At 45.1% G+C, this 17,025-nt stretch overlaps 1 protein-coding gene across 3 annotated transcripts in view; it reads right to left on the bottom strand.

Annotated features, from left to right (window-relative positions):
* The window catches only part of MET (MET proto-oncogene, receptor tyrosine kinase), a 90,894-nt gene extending 74,560 nt beyond the window's left edge, over window positions 1-16,334 (bottom strand). For 2 of the 3 annotated variants that reach the window (XM_055711780.1, XM_055711782.1), the window contains exon 1: window positions 15,965-16,096. The gene's annotated coding sequence lies outside the window, so the exon portion shown is untranslated. Of the gene's footprint in view, window positions 1-15,964; window positions 16,097-16,183 lie in introns of those variants that run through there. The other variant, XM_055711781.1, reaches the window with a different exon arrangement.
* Window positions 16,335-17,025: the final 691 nt, after the last annotated feature.

The raw sequence follows: 17,025 nt of genomic DNA, 5'->3' as shown, positions 1-17,025 counted from the left end.
CGTATTAGTGTGCTTGGCAACCTCAAGTTCTATGTCCAATGGTTCGCACCAGGCTTTGTCTTGAGTGTTTGTGTACCATTAACAGCTTCCCAATGGCAATCTTTTTCCTACAAGTTTCATTCTCTCTAATTACAGCCTGGGTGATAATTTTTAAATATTGAACGTCATGTCTCTCCTTCACACTGTTTGCCACTGTACCAACAAGTCAGGCCTGGCCGTACTGTGGAATCATGTTCAAGCTGACATATGCAAGGGAGCCAGAAAACATGGTCATGCTTGTTTTCCTAGCTCCCATTTCAACAACTCAGGTCAAATTTAACTCTGATCACAAAGGACTCCTCAGATCTGCACAAGCTAAGACAACACGCTGACATGAAAGTGTTTTGTAGGTTGTTTCATGCATCTCATTTTTCCTTGCTTTATTACAGAAAAGGAAATGCGTATCCTATATAAAGCATGTTTGTACAAGAACACATTTAGTCCTCTGATCATTTCAGGTTAGGTAACAGCAGAGCCACATCAATTCATATTTCAAAAACTCTATTTTCAGCAAATGGTAGCCTTTTCCCCTCTTTAAGGAAATATTTGATAGTACAGTTTTGTATTTTTCCCAGTAGGGCAGTACATCTTGTTACTTTGGGCTCTGACAAACTTCTGGTGGCGAATGTATACAGGATAACTCTAGTGATAACTGCTCCCGACATTTCAGTTTGCTTTGCTATCCTGGACCGAAATCTGTGCCAGTTCAAGACCTGATTCCCTGCGGATCAGAGGCCCTGCCATGGAGACAGCAGCATCATTTAACAGGACAGACAAATGAGACGGGGAGGTGATAACAGCTCCATCCATCCAACTTTAATTTGTTGTTGCAAATCTGTCACAGTGCTGGCACCAGCTTCAACAGTCTAAGCCCGCAGCGGACGTGTCTTCGTAAGACTTTTGAATTAACCGATTGCGTCTGTAGACAAGATTGGTTGTACATAAAACACTTCAAGAGGTTAACCTATTTTCTATGTCCACAGATTAAAAATGTTCTTAAGTCAGAATTGCTAACCTGAATTAGCTACCTTGAGTCAAAATAATGGACAGAACAAGGAAATTTGAGGGAGTAAGTCAATAACAAACACACAAATGAACTCTGAGTTGAATTCAAATGGCTAATCTGAGTGAAAATCCACATTCCCTTGTCTTCAGCACTATTTCAACTCTAGTTTAGGTTACTCATCCTGACCAAGGTGGGAACACAATTCTTCTACAGTGTAGTACATACACTATCATGATGCATTTTCCCAGTGCATAGAGTCACAGGACTTCGTAGTGGTGATTTAGTTCATAAATTTATTCATAACAGTGCTGGGAGGTTTCTATGGTACTCCAAGAGGTGCACGTGCATGCAGCTAGCTGATGCTGAGGAACTGGTGGGCAGAGCACAGCCTAGGCAATTGCTGGAGGATCTACCATTAACTAAATCCTCTACATATTCAGTGCAGTCATGTGTGTCAGAAGAAATTGCTTTCATTAGCATGTTCAACTAATCTGTGAGCCTTTTCCTACAATATTCAAACACACAAAAAAAGAATCTAAATTCTCCCTGCATAAAATATACTCTTTAATATACATGGTCCATTACTGGGTCCAAAGTACCACTGTAATTCACCACAGCTATCAATAGAAGCATTTTTGTTCTCTGCCAGTTTATTTTTAACTGCCATTAAAACACAAGAACACTAATCTAGCCTTTGCAGCGGAGAAAATGTTATTCTTATACTCATTTAGCATTATTTCTTTTTTGTCGGTGTCCTGCAGTGCAATAAAGTGTAGAGCATTTTCTTTGAAACTTGGTTCAGATCTTAACATCCTAAAGCCAACTCATGTCTTGGGTCTGTGTCACAACTGGATTTATTTAATCATTTTTTGTTGTGATGGGCTACAATGGCACTACAGGTTCTTTCATAACGAACCTCAGCAAACACTTGCTGATATATTTCAAGAGCTACACATTGCTCAAAAAGACTAATTTAAAAGGTGGTATACAGCATTTGTTGGGATTCAGGGAATTTCACATGTGTGGAAGCGGTACTCATTCTAAGGGCTGAGGAATCAATTCTGCAAAGAACAGGAACTAGAAAAGAAGTTCAAAATATACAAAGAGTAATTGAAAAACAGGGAGGAAATACCCACAATAAGGTAGGTCCTTCGTTGTTTGTTCATGCTTGTATTTTCAGGTTAATTTAGATCTTGAAAATACAGGAGGACAGCTTTCCACATCTGGATGGGGGGATTTTTTAGAATTATTATATTGTTTAGCAATAGCACAAAAATAGAAAGTAAACTTTGAACAACACAACACTATTGATCCACCCCATCTGAAACGCAAGTCAGCAATTGTGGAGCTTCAGTAAGAAAATACCTGTGGTGCTGTTGTGGCTTTTCACACTGGTAGTAAAATAAATTCAGTTCTAGCACAGACTTAAGCTTGGTATCTGCAGCAAATAATTCAGCCTGACAACTGACATGTGAACATCTTATTCAGTCCAAGTGTTCAGTCCATGTAGAAAAGGAGCTCTGTGTGGGGTAGAATAACATGTTATGCTTGTTACGGTACACGTCGTGACCAATAACAAAGGACAGCGTCGGTTTTCGATTTTAAGTTACTGAATACGGAGGTACTTGGGTTCCACTACCGATCTTCCATGTTTGGACAGACTAATTAATTTCTTAACATATTTTCGCCATATATGCAAAGCAAAGACCTTTATTGACTCTAGCCAGTTGAGACATATGCCCTGGTTCACTGAGGAAGTCACACAAGCTCAGGTAAAGATGCAAGCCGTTTTTGGTGTGGTAAAAACACCTTACAGTAGGAGAAAGCAGTTTTCTTGTATTTCCGAGCTGATCCTGTTAATCAACTTTTTGCATGAGTCTGAGCATTTTGTGGTTGTCTTGTACAGAATGGGGACAGTGTAATTTCCTTGGAATGCAGTTCCTCCTTTCGTGAAGAGCCAAGTTGGCAAATCTGGCTGCAAGCACAGTTTTAGCTCAATTCCCTTAACTACTCTCAGCACTTAGATTTTTCTACTTTATGCTTTATGGTTATAACATCTATCTACCTGAATTCTTGTATTGAAATGCAGAGCAGATTTTGGAAGCTTTTCCTGTCTTGTAAAGCTAACAGCCTTCCATACTGTGATAATTAAAGGAATGGCATGGGTCATAAAATGAAAAAGATTAAAAGGCAGATAGCCAGGAGTAACCAAGACAGCATACAGATTTGATCTAAATGTTCTACCAGCAATTATGAATGATCTTGATGCAGGGCATTTCCTGCAGTTTAATTGTCATTTGGTGCTAATGGTTCTTAGGAGTCCCTGAGACAGTAACTCTTCACAGCCAAATACTAATCTCTTTAAAAAGAAAAAAAAATAAATTCTGTACATTAATAGATAGTGATGATAAAGTATATTATATGAGAACTGTACCGAAGGATCTACATGCACACTAAATTATCAAATTCTGTTTTGCTGTCATAATAGATATAATAGGTACAATAACAACAACTAAAACTCAACAAGTCCCTCAATTCCTTCAAGGTGTGGCAGAAATACCTAGGATACCAAGCAAAAGAAATTATGCTGGCTCCGTTCTTTTCTCTGAAGAGCTGGCAGGATGGTGTCAGGCTCTTCTGCTTCGCAGGCACACATAAAGCATGCCACTGGGTACCATGACTTCACCCTTTTCAGTCAATGTGTCTTCAAGGGCCACGAGGCAAATTTGTGACAAAACCTAGGGTCAAGGATTTCCAACAGGTTGCTGATGCCTTGCTTGATACACATCTTGTCACGCCAAGGTGTCACAGTCAAACTTTGTGCAGGGTCAAAGCGAGATCAGCGCATCTATAAGAGTAAGCTGGGCTGCCAGATTTGGGGAGCTCGCCCAAGGGCTGGCATGAGACCATCAGCTTTCCCTCACTCAGCCTGCTGGGGGTGGCTTACCCACATCAAGGAGAAACCAGGAAAAACCTCTGCTTGTGGACCTGTGCTGGCACTGCACAGGGGCTTTTAGGTTGCCTCCAAGCCCCCTCCCTGCATCTAGGAGCTTTTGTGAGGCTGCTGAACCAGCCTGGCCTCGCACAGCCTGTTGAGCTGATACTACGATTTCTCCTCATGTATTATATTTAGTGCTGGCAAATAGACTGCACTCCTTCTATTCCCAAGCTGGCTCCACAGGCAGCACAACCGTGATTGTGTAATGCTGTGTTTGAGATAACGTGCCCCACCAAACACAAACTGCCTCTATGCAAAACTAACTCGGTGGTCTTTGCCCCAAGTAAAAACATGGTGCAAACCCTCAGAACAGCTACGAGTAAAACTGAATTGGCTATGTTTGTAAAGTGGCTAGTGAAAGTAATGAAGTCTATATTTACGCCTTAGCTTAGCAGAACACATCCTTTATCTGATACCAACGTTAATAACCTGATGGTCTACTTAGCTTCACAGCAGCTTTTTGATAATCAAACAGGAACAATGTCAAGGATAGTGCTTATTTCCCATCTGTGTTTGGTTAGGAGGTTATGACCTTTTCTTTTTAATGCTGACCTTGCTTTTGTCACTGCAAGTTTATGTTATTGCAATGCACTTTAACTGATGCCCTACTTTCACTCAGTTTAGAAACTGAGTTAATGATGGCTCATTGGCGTGACTGCTGCCTTGCTGTGAACCTGTGATTCATGATCTGCTTCCAAGGACTTTACGGTATTGGTGTTCATAAATCCCGAAATGGCCTGGGACCAGCCTATCTGACATCCTGGCTCTCACCAGAGGCAACAGTGTCACAGCTGCAATCAGCAGAGTGGCTGATCTGGAGCAGCCTCAGCTCCTGGTTTTTGGCAGATGTCCCTCAGCGAGGGTCCGTCAGCCACAGCTTTTATTCTGAAATATTGTGCTGACCTTCAGAAGATGCTGAAAAGCTCAATAGTTTGAAGAAGGTGTTCAGGGATGGCTGAGTGGTCAGAGTTTTTTCATGCTAATAGGGTCTTTTTTTTTTTTTTCCTGAACAGCTTTTCCAGCTGCTTTATTTACTTTCTTTCAGCTCGACCCCTCCCCTCATTTTGGGGAGACCTGGGGAGCTGAAACGTGCAACTGCTCCTTTCAAGGGTTCTTGTTTATACAGGGCCCAATACCAGGTTTTTGGACTTGTTCAGACCCTGGAGTGTGTCCTTTGGAAATCTGCAGCCAGATGCAAGGAGTTTGTGAGATAAGTAAAGAGGCTGTTTCCAAACTTCAGAGACTATTTACCTTTCTCATAGAGGTGACATGAGGATAAATTAGCTTATTCTTACAAAACACCTCCAAAATACGAAGGGCTTAGTGCCGGTGCTTACAACAGGCACGGCACTGCAAGGCTGAGCTGTAAGATGCTGCCTTCCATACAGGGGCTGATTTAAAACCGCGGTCTTCACCTCTGCAAGAACAGGTCGGCCAAAGGTCTAAATGCAGGACTAGGGCTTGGCTTTGCCCCCCTCTGCCACCTGCCCTCCCCTGGGTGCAGGCAGCCCCTGCCCACGCTCTCCTGCCCTTCTGCCACGAGAGATCCAGCATCTCACCCCAGCGGCCGTTCCTCACCCTCCTCCTTGTTCGGGTGGGAAGATGCCAACAGCAGAAGGTGCGGATATGAATCCCCCTAGGCAAAGCGGTCCTCACACTTCAGAACAGAGCGGGCCAGGAGGAAGAGAAGGGAATGAACGTGGGACTGGAGGCTGCCTGTCAGCAGCAGGACCCGTCTGCGGTGCCCGGCTCCATCCTGTCTGGGGCCTGCAAACAAGCTTAGCTGGGAGCTGTAACCCAGCCAGGACCGAGGGCCTCTAACTGCTCCACGTGATTTCTTCTGTAGAGCTCACGCTCAGGTGAGATCCAGGGAATATTCAGCACAATGCGCAGCCACCAGCTAATCTAAGCACCTAAGAGCTTTGTGGCCAGCAAGTGTTAGCTTTCTGGATGCCTTTCTTGGACTTATGCCTTGAACTCACTCTAAACCCCATTTTAGATGCCAAAGTAGCCTCTCTGGATCTTACGCATAATTTTAAGCTTGGTTTGCTTATCCAAAAGGAAAATAAAATGGCAGTGGTGAATTTGGAAACATCAGTTAATGCATGTTTTTAATTTAGGACTTTATATTACAACAATTGCTCCTGAGCATGGGGTTTTGTTAAGTAGTTGATACCACTGAATTAAATACTTCGGGCACTGAACAAAGGTCACTGTCATTTAACAAGAACATTTTCTTTTACATCCCTGCTCCTACTTAAAATATTCAAATTATATTGTATTACTTATTAGCACCATGCATGTCATGTTCAGATAAAAAAACTGGGCTACTCCTGTGATTAACAATTACTTCAGCAATTTAAATTTGAACAAGGTACAGCTGTTGGGGATAATGATGGGACAGATCTAACCTCTTATGCACCCGGGCTTTCACACAAAAGCCTGGTTTCAGACTTAAGTCAGGGTAAGTTACGGTCCTTTACTGTGAAGCTGCTACCTTTTCCAAGACTCAGCTCCACAGTCTTTACGCAAACAATATTCTAATCGATTCCTGTGATAGCTGAGCTGACTAAGGACTAGAAAACAGGGTGCCTAGAACAGCCTGAAAGGCAGATCTGTTGACATGACAGAATCTCAATATTACCGTATTTAAAATGAGCAATATATGATACAGGGTAAATACTGAGATATAGAAGGCATAACTTAACAAGGGATGATAGGTGCAGAAGACTATCTTTAAAACTCTTATATATTGTTAATGAAGATAATCATTACTCTTTAAAGAAAGGCTGAATTAACCTACACTGCATTTCCAAGTAACTAGCTAATGGACACAGGCATTATCTTTTCATATGTCTTTGAAACCCCTATAAACCATGCCTAGTCAAATATTTGACTGATGGGCTTTTACCCCTATTAATAGCATGTGATGAAGGTCTCAGTAAATAACCTACCTCCAGATTTGCCTTCTCTAGAAGGGAAAGGGGTACTTTCTTATTCTTTAGCCACCTCTTAAATGCTCCTTGCTGCTTCCTGAAAGGCTTTTTGTACTGTGAAAACAATTCACCGGTTGTTACCTTATTTTTGTGCCCTCCAGGGATTCTGGGCCCTGTACTCTCCTCAGATGAGCAAGAAGCCCTCCCTTCAGTCAGGGGAACTCTGGAAGCCATTCATGCTTATCTGCAGGCAGAGGTTGGCCCGGCTTGTCTTTAGTTTATGAGAGAAGCATGGTATTATTTGCATAAAAGGAGTTCTTTCAAAGCATGTTATATGAAAACCTCTCAATTTGAAAACAAACAAAAAAACCACACAGCAATTTTCAGGAAGCAGCAAAGATGTCTCTGAGCTCTCTCCCAGCTGATTTTATCATGGCAGCTTACATCTGAAGAAGAACAAACATACTTATTTTTGCAAATGTGTTTTCAGTAGGAAAGAAAACTCCAGAGAACTAGCAAACAGTCTTTCTGACTGGTAATGACCATGCACAATCTTTTCCCTTTTCAGTCCTGCAGGAGAACACATGGGATCCAGTTCTGCAGTCACAAAGTCATTAATGATTTTTGTGATTTCATGCACTCTGTGCTGACTTTACCTACCTCCTGTCTGGTTCTCATCTCTCCCAACTTCTATTAGCATGCTCCGCATTCAGAGCTCCTCCTTGTGTGTAGCTTGACATAGTTATCCGGGGGGGGAAGAAAAAAAAAAAAAAAAAAAAGAAAAAAAAAAAGGAAAAGCTAACTGCTGTTGGTCAGGCCTTTCTGACTATAACCAGGAGAGGGAGGGAATCATCCCTTTCTCACAAATGGACCTGCCTTGCAATCCATCTCTTTTGTATATGTAAGATCAGGATAAAAAGGACACAAATCCAATGGAATTTCATGCAAAGAGTGGTAACTAAATTCTATGGGATTTAATGGAAGATAAAATGTAATGGGGTTTTAACATACTGCAGTACTGAAGCATGAACATAACTGACATTAAATTTCGTAGGATAGTTCAAAAGCTAACAGTAAAGTTCTCATGCTGGGTAGATTCAACAGCATTTTCCCGCTGAGGAAATCTGACTGACGAGCAAAGGTGGAGTCCTGGGAAGATGTGGGGAATATCATAGGAGAGGACCTTCCCAGACAAAGAGCTCTTTAATCCTCAGAGAAGGCAGAAGGAAACGGTGAAATATTGCCACCATGCCATGTTCTCTGGTGATTCATATGTAAGGCCAGTGTTTGCAATACCAGGAAAAGGAGACATTTGGCGACTTCAGATTCTGACTACAACATACTTAATAAACACTAAACACTAGGAAGTGAGGAAGACAAAGCAAAGCGTAGAAATACAGCCATAGTACAAGTGCGGGTCGTCTACCTGTTCTCAGGACTTTCATAGTTTCCACTGAAGGTGACACAGCTTACTTGTATCCAGACACCCCGAGTTTAACAAAAGGGACCTACATCCTGGCTGGGGCAACACCCCCATTTACTACTCTGAAGCACTGCAAACACGAACAAGGATAAAACTCTGCACTCTGTCCTTGAACACGTATGGGAGGGCAACAGCAAAGCAGATGCCAAAGTTTTCCTTCGTCAGAAGGGTTAAGCAACAGTTGAGATGAAGTTTTCAATCATCTACTGTGGGCTAAATTGCATCTTCAAACATGCACATTTTCCACTGATTTGAATGGATGGTAAACACATTTTTCAGGGTGAAATTTGGATTATAGTCTCTGATGCAAAAGTGCTTAATCACATAGGGAGCTCCATACAGGCTCACTGCTTCACTGGAGTAGGTAGAATGCAAACAGTATTGGACTATTTAAAGCATTATTAATATTGTGATTGTATTATTTTATTTTTTTTAGTGCCGCTTTGGGCATTTGTAAGAATGATATCAAATACCAAGGATTAACAAGAATCATTTTTCCCCAGGAAAAATACTGGCCTCTAATCCAAAGAGCAAAAGCAATAAACTTAAAGACTTTAAGCAAAGGTTTTGCAGGACAGTAATACATAACATTTGAAATTAGTACCCACTTTCCAGAAGTAGACAGGAAAACTGAATATAACTCCAGTAATTCATTTAACATTTTCAATGACATTAGGAAAGAGCAATTAATCAACTTTAGACATGAATTCAACTACCAACACCTTTCATTGTCTTCAGCAAAGCTGTCTCTCTCTGCTTTATTCTGCTTTCTCAGACCTAACTAACAGAATTTGGTATTTTTGGATGAGAAGACATATGTCATGAAGACACATGAAAATGATACAATAACACCCATAACAGATACAGGGAAATATAATAAAGATAAAAGGATATATAATTCCCATAACAGAAATCCTAATACAATTCTGGCTGTAAAACAGTCTTAAAGATAGAAATCCAAGCCCCAGTTACCCCAGCGTATATCTGAAGACAGATAAAGCTTGTGAAGTTATTTCAGTTTTACAGAGCAAAACATTTTCTTTTCTTTTCATGCATTTGGGACAACTCACAGATTTGGGAAGCTTCTCAAAGGCTGGAGTTACTTGGAAATCTGCTACCTTTATCCTCATAGGATCATCCACGGAGGGGGAGAAACAAATTCCAGTGTCTTAATAAATATTCTTAATGGTCTTGAAATTTTCATAGAATAGTTTGGGTTGGAAGGGACCCTGAAGACCATCTAGTTCCAACCCCACTGTCATGGGCAGGGACACTAAACCAGGCTGCTTAAAGCCCCATCCAACCTGGCCCCGGACACGTCCAGGGGTGGGACATTTTGGTGACTGGGCCAACCAATCCAAAAAGCATTCTTCTTCATCATAAAGCTAAAGACAAAACAGCAAAACCCCACATATCTCTCTAGGCATTCACATGGCACAACAGACCTCTACCAAGCCTGAAACTGTGCTAGCCAGAACAGTTTCAATATGGAAAAAGCAAAGTAAATGAAAGGTGAGGTTCAGCATCCATCTCAAACAAACTAAAAAAAAAATACACAAAGAAACTTATTTTCTGCTTATTTTAGGAGATAATGCAACTTTGGGATTCTAACTGTAACTGCTAACTGTTTTCATCTGCTCATTAGATATACTCAGAAAGGCTTTCTGTTTCCACAAAATTTATACAAAAATAAATAGTTCCTGCAGGAGCAATCAATTCATACAAATATTAATGATCAAATTTTCATGTGGAAAAAAAGATATCTCAATCTTCTATTAAAGCTGAAGGAGAGAAAATCCATTTTGCAAATACCATGCAGAGCTAAACCCAGCGTCCATGAAAAGTCAGTGGCAAAACTCCCCACAACAACCATGAAGCCACTGGCTGGCTCACGGTTCCTACCAGGCAAGCAGCACAACCAGAAAAGGAGGTATAAAAAGCAAGTTGCTTAAAACCCACATGTGTTGTAGGTCTGAGCCCTTGTGGTGGGTGATAGAGGAACTGGAATTCAGCTGAGGGCAATGCTCTGCCAGATGTGGGCAGGGGCAGCAGCCCGCACAGCTGGGGCTGGGTGCAGACAACCCACACCAGGGCCATGTGGCTCTCAGCCCTGACAAACGCTCGGCGTAATCAGTCTATTAGTCCAGGTTTCTCCCAGTCCCAGACAGTTGTTTAAAATGAGCATCATTTGAAGCAAACCAGAAACCTTAGCATTGCATTTAATAAATAACTATAACTTTACTGCCTAAATTCAGGGTGGTCCAGCCTCATCGCTGCTATAGGAAAAACGCCTTTTTGAGTCTCACAACACCAGCTCTCCCCTGTGAAGGGGGATCAGCTGCAGCACGTAGGGTGCAGAGGCATGCTACAAGGTCACAGACCTAGGCACCCCAGATACCACGAGGCAGGACTATTATATATGCTTTATTTTTCGATCACCTGCCCACATCTATACAGCTGAAAGCCCTTCGGGTACTACATGCAGTCCTCTGGCAGTTGGGTTCTCGCCTGGAAGCCACCTGTTGGGCTACTCTTAGTCTATAAAGAGAATCAGAAGATTTAATGGAACTCTCTTCAGTCACAACCAAAGCTATGCTTCTAGCCATTTTATAAAATAAATTACACATTTGGCAAATTTCATATCCTTATGCTGAAAGAGCATCTGCCTGAAGCCAAAACTTCCAGTGTGGGAAGTGAACAACTTACATTGTATGAAATTGTCAATAGGAGTTAATTACTTGTTGCCTAAATCTAGCTGTCTATAACTGTGCTACCTCAATTAACTGAATCTGCTTGTAGAAGTGTAACTGAGAGGGCCCTATGCTTCATCATCAACTCCAGAGCCATGCTATTTTGAACATAAAAGACCCGTATCCTGTCCAAAAAATAAACACTGGAGGTGACTTGCCATGTTGCCATTTTGGATTACAAAAAAAAAAAAAAAAAAAAAAAAATACCCAGCCAACACACAGGGGAAGGCTTAATTCCAGCAAACACACACATAAACAGGAAATCTCTCTCCAGTCAGAAGGTATTTTTCCTTCGTACAATGGGGTTCAAAGATGTGTCATCATATAGTTTAAAACAATTGCTAAGGAACCTTACCATTTCCAATAGTTTAGGAATAGAGTTGGCTTCCACGGTCGAAAGCCTGTCCGAACTTTCATGGGAAGCACACAAACACTAACAAATATATGCTGGCTTAGGCCAGCACAGTTTTTTTAATCAATAAGCATGTCAAGCTGGGGGATGGGGAAGGGAGAGAATCAATTTTTCAGAAGGCAAATGGTAACAACTCTAGATTTAATCAAATTGCAGCTGCAATCCCTTACTATTCTTAATATTTTTGAAAGAAAATAGCTCCATGGCAAAGAATGAATTTCAATAAATGTCACATATTTAGTTATATTGCTGATTTTTTAAATTTATCAAGCTAGGTCACTGATTCTTCGCAGAAATGATACCCGTACATGTCAAAAAGATTCTGATACTATTTAGTTGGATAAATGTCAAAATGAAGGAGCTACAGTAAAGCAACTTATATATAGATATTGTTATTTCTCTGTGACTAGAGGAAAAAAAAGATATGCCAATGTGACCCTTCAAAGAGAGGTTAAAGCCACAACGTACACAACAAAATGGATAGCTATCAAATACCATGGTGATGGCCATGGTGTGAACACTTGAGCAAAATGAAAATCTTCTGAAAGCATTCAGCAATTTTCCTTTTGCATGTATTTCCAACCAAATTTATCATGAATTCAAACAAGATCCCTTCTGCTGCCGATTGCACATTCATTTTCTTGGGACAAGCAGAAGAGACTATCATAGAGCTGTAGGATGCACAACAAAAGCATTTTGAGCCTATTAAACTCCTCAGCATTACAGAAACTCTTCTCTTATTGACACCTGCTTGAAAAATTAAATGCTCCGAGGCATTTGCATCCCCAGAGACTGGCGCACCGGGGGACAGACAGAGGAGAGGGGTTTCAGGGCATCCATTCGCCTCCCTGTCTGCACCGCATGCACCCTGCGCCTAGGTTATGCACACAGCCTCTCCTTAAAATCTGAGGGTTATAATCCCCTCAAATTCTTTATCTCTGCTTCTGTTTTCACTCTGATATTTGGTGTACTCAATCGCAACTAATTCAAGGGAAGTCCATCTGAGCCGAGGGGAGTCGGTCAGCATCCAGCCACATCAAGTGACTGAAAAAGATCACAGCACAACTAGAAAGTCTCAGAACAGATCAAAAAAAATGGCAATCTACTTGGGAACATTGCTTCCTTCAAAAGGCGTTATATCCTAGACCAATTTGGTCTGATAACTTTGCCTCTCCTTTATTTTTCTAATGTTTAAAATTGGAGGAAAACAATACTTTATCTTCTTGTACAACATCATAGTTTTCCTGAAGGCAAATAGCTTGGCAATTTGCTAGATTTGTTAATGCTAGAGGAAACAAGTTAGCACACATACCATGTGTTTGAATGCCTTTGGAAATTAGATTGAAACACTGATTTGATTTCCTAAAAGGTATCTTAAACAAGGCAAGGTTAGAGATTTGGAGAGTAATGAGAATTTGTGTGACTTCAAACAGCTCTACATAAAACAGACCTGATATTCTGGGGGGAAAAAGGTCACCTAATTATTCGTTTCCTGAAGGCCCTGTCTATACTACATTTCCCCTGGGTAAGGAAACTGATTTAAAAATGGCTTCTGCTAACGTGTTTGCATCGGTCGCTATGTATGAGATATAGATTTGTTAAAAACATTGCTGAGAAAAACACAATGTTTTTGCAAGGAGAGAACAACAGAAACCTTCCTGGCTTGGCTGTGGCAAAGAGGTGCCATCCAGAGTCCCCTGTGGGACCATGGTCCTGCCTCCTCAGTGATGGAGTGCTGCTTGGAACCACGCAGCATTGACCACGGGTGGTGAGCTGCATGGGTTTAATCACCAGCTACAGCCTTCGCATGGGAGGCAAAATCACAGGCTGTGGCCGCAGCAGACAAGATGCACAGGTTGATGGCTTGGCCGAGGGTAACAGCCTAATGAAACACAAAATTGTGCCACTGTCTCGAAGGTCAGCCAGCAAGGCAGCCATGGAGATGTGGGAAACCTGGACAGAAGGGTTTCACAGGAACCTGCCACGAAAGTGTGGCTGCCACCCAAAATATTAGGAAGGTTTGTTTGAAGTAACACAGGGCAAGCAAACCATTCCTTCTCTTTTGCGCCAAACAGATCCGGTAACTCCCTTCTGGGTTTCGCGCTCCTGTAGTTTCAGAGAACACGGCTCAGCTATTCTATTGCTTTCTCATTCAAGAAATGATGTGTGTTTCTGTACTGCTGAGAGCGCCCAAGCAGGATTTCCCCTACACTAGATACTCCACCAACACACACGGCGATGCAGAATCTCTCCTTGCTTTCTGCCTGAAGCGAATAAAGTCTAGACACATCACCACCGCAAAGCAGTCGTGGTGCAAAGCAGATCAGCCAGAGGTCTGGGACTCCCACCACTGCAGCTCTGGCTCTCCGGCTGCCCCAGCACAGAGTGCTGCCGGCATCAGGCTCCCTTTGCGGCTCTAAAGGCAAGGCTGCTCTTGCACTGCAACCAGCTGTGCCAGTTAGTCTCTGGAGTCCTGAAAGCCAGTTTTGGGAGAGGAGAAATTGAAAGCCTGCTGCCTAAGTTGAAAAATACAGAGCAGTCACTTGCAGATCACAGAAGAACTGAGAGTAGGTGGGTTGGCCCCTTCAGTTGTATTGGACCAGCAGGAAGAGGTTACGGGTCATCAGTTAAGGTACCAGAAAACTATAAATGCAGGAAAGTCAGGATGGGAAAGGCAGTCCTGGGAGGACAACATTTGCCACTCAGTTTTCCATTCATAAGCGGTTCATTGAACCTTTGCTGAATTTTGGCTTTCTGGCTGGTTTGTCCTGACGCAGTATGCTCCTGTCCACCCATAGGCTGCACTGCCACCTCCTCTGAGCAAGTGACACCTCCACCAACCACTCTCCAGGCACAACATGAACAATTTAGTTTACCCAGGGGCTACCGGGGGGGAAGGGGGTGGGGGAAAGCAGAGAAAAAAAAGCCATATAGGATAAAGACAGATAATTCATTCCTTCCCCACCAAAAAGGCAAAGAAACTGACTCTCTTTTCTGTAAATAGAGATTAATGTTTTACAAAATATTCCTTTTTCCACACGATTCAGTTTATATTAGAAAACAGAAAAAGAATCATACGGTGCTGAAGAAGGATTTGGGCACACAAAGAACAAGCGATACAGTCATTCCCTAACTTAGTTTTCAACATGCAGCTCCTGCCAAAGGCTAGCTTTTTGCTCTCACAGTGTATGATCTGTAAACATTTAACCAGCTCTCAGAGGCACATGTGAGACACTTTATCTTGCCCGATTATGAATCCAAACGTCTCAGATCTCATAAAAAAAAAAAAGACAAAAAAAAAAGACAAAGAAAAAAAAAGACACCATCCTCTCTCTGCTGATAGACAATGCAAAAAGCACCTGTAGGATGAAAACAAATGAACCACCACACATGGCATAGGCTCTCTGGAAAAAACATGCATTGCAGCTTGAATAACCTCCTACAGGTTACAAATGCGCAGTTTGTTAAATATCACTATTACTTGACTATTAATCCCTATATTAAGATATATGGGCAAAACTTCCAAATTCTAAGGCAATGCATTTAGTATTTATAAAACCAAAGACCACCTAATTTAATGCGGACATGGAAACAGTGGTGGGATGCCATTATACAGTGCGAATTATTTGCCATTTAAGCAAATTCTACTTTTGAAAATGGGAAAAAAAAAAAAAAAAAAAAGCCCAAACCGCAGCGTGAGTGCAAGGAAGACTGTGAACGCCGTGCAGCCACGACGTACAACCCCCCAACTTGGAGAACCCCACGGGCTCGCCCCCAGACCTCAGCCCCACGGCAAGCTGCCGGGCTGGCCACCACACGCCCGCACCTCGCAGCCACCGCTTCCGAGTTGGAACTTCCACGTTGCGCTTGCGGAGAGCCCCGCCGCAAGCAGCCGCGGGCGCTGCCGCCGCCAGCTCCGCTGCGCGCTCCTACCGCGCCCGCGGAGCGGGAAGGGGCGGGCGGGGGCAGCGCGCTCCGCTGCGGGGCGGCTGCGGGGCGGCTGCGGGGAGCGCTGCCCGCTCTGCCCTGCCCTGCCCGCGGCAGCGACTTCGCGGGGCGTCCTCCGGTCCGGGCGCCGTGCGGGTCCCGGGCGGGCAGGGGCGGCCCGGTGCCGGCGGCCCCGCACCCCGGCTCACCTGCCCCGCGGCGCCCGCCCGGCGCGCAGGCTGCCGGCCCCGGGGAGGGCAGCGGCGGCCCCGGGCGCCGCGCTCCCGCGAAGTTCCCGGGCGGGGCACGGCGCGGCACCCCGGCCGCTCCCCGTCCTTCCCCCGCGCCGGGCTCATCCCGCTCCCCGCGTCCCCCGGCTCGCCCCGTCCTTCCCTGCGGCCGCCGGCCCTTACCGGAGCGGAGCGCGCTGCGCGCCGGCACCGCCGCCGGAGGGGCGAGCGCTGCACGCCGGCGGGCTGGCTCCCGCGGTGCTCGCCCAGGCGCCCGGCCCAGCCCGGGCGGGGCGGGGCGGAGCGGGGCGCAGCCCGGCGCACCTCCGCGACCCCGCTCCGCTCCCCCCGCCCCGCAGCCCCCGCGGGCGCAGCCTCCCCGGCCCCCGCTGCCGTCCCTACCTGGGGGCGGCGGGGGCTGCGCGCCCCGGCGGGCAGGGGCCTCCCGCCCGGCACCTGGGCTGCGGGGCGGCTCTGCGCGCCCTTCCCTCCGGCGCCTCCGCCGTGCTGGTGGCGGCTCCCAGCGGTAAATCAGCCGGTCCCCGCGGCTCCCTCCGCCCCTCTGGCGCGGTCCTGACCTGCCTGTGACTCACCACATCGCAGGAGCCCGGGTGCGCGGCGGGGGAAAGGAGGGAGGGGGCGCCTCCTCCTCTCCCTCCCTCTCCCCTCCCTCCTTCCCCCCGTGCCTCCCGGCCAGGCTCGCCCAGCCTGCGGGCGGGAGGGGTGGCTGTCGCTGCCGAGACGGGCAAAAGCCACGGGGGGACCCTCGGTGGCCCTCACCCAGCGTCGGGGCGGTTTCGGGCCGAGCGGGTACCGGCGGCGCGCGGGCACACCCGGCCCCTGGGCACATCAGGTGTCTGCGGCTGCCTGATGCTAAAGCCTCATCCCCGGAGGGCCGGACCGGGGCACCTCCAGGCCTGCCCCGGACCCCACCGGTTGTGTGGCAGCAGACAAATTCATCCCGTATTGCTCCTGACATAGTGTCAGTGCTGGCTGAGCTCTGAACGGCTGTCCATGCGTAATTCTGAGTAAATGCCCTCAATCCACACAGACCATGAAATAACTATCCCCTCCCCTTCCCCCCGCGCTGTATGCTTCCAACAGGGTACTGAATGGCACGGGTTGGGGTCTCTCCCTTGCAAGGTTTCCTAAGTAGATGGTGTCTTCGTTTTTCTGAGATGCTGAGAACCTGACTCACCAAGCAGTGCCATGTACGCTTGTGGGGCTGCTGAGAGACTGCAAGT

The sequence above is a fragment of the Falco cherrug genome, chromosome 5 (assembly GCF_023634085.1).
Source record: "Falco cherrug isolate bFalChe1 chromosome 5, bFalChe1.pri, whole genome shotgun sequence".
NCBI lineage: Eukaryota > Metazoa > Chordata > Aves > Falconiformes > Falconidae > Falco > Falco cherrug.
Note: the sequence above shows the minus strand (reverse complement) of the source record. Positions and strands in the feature narration are given on the sequence as shown.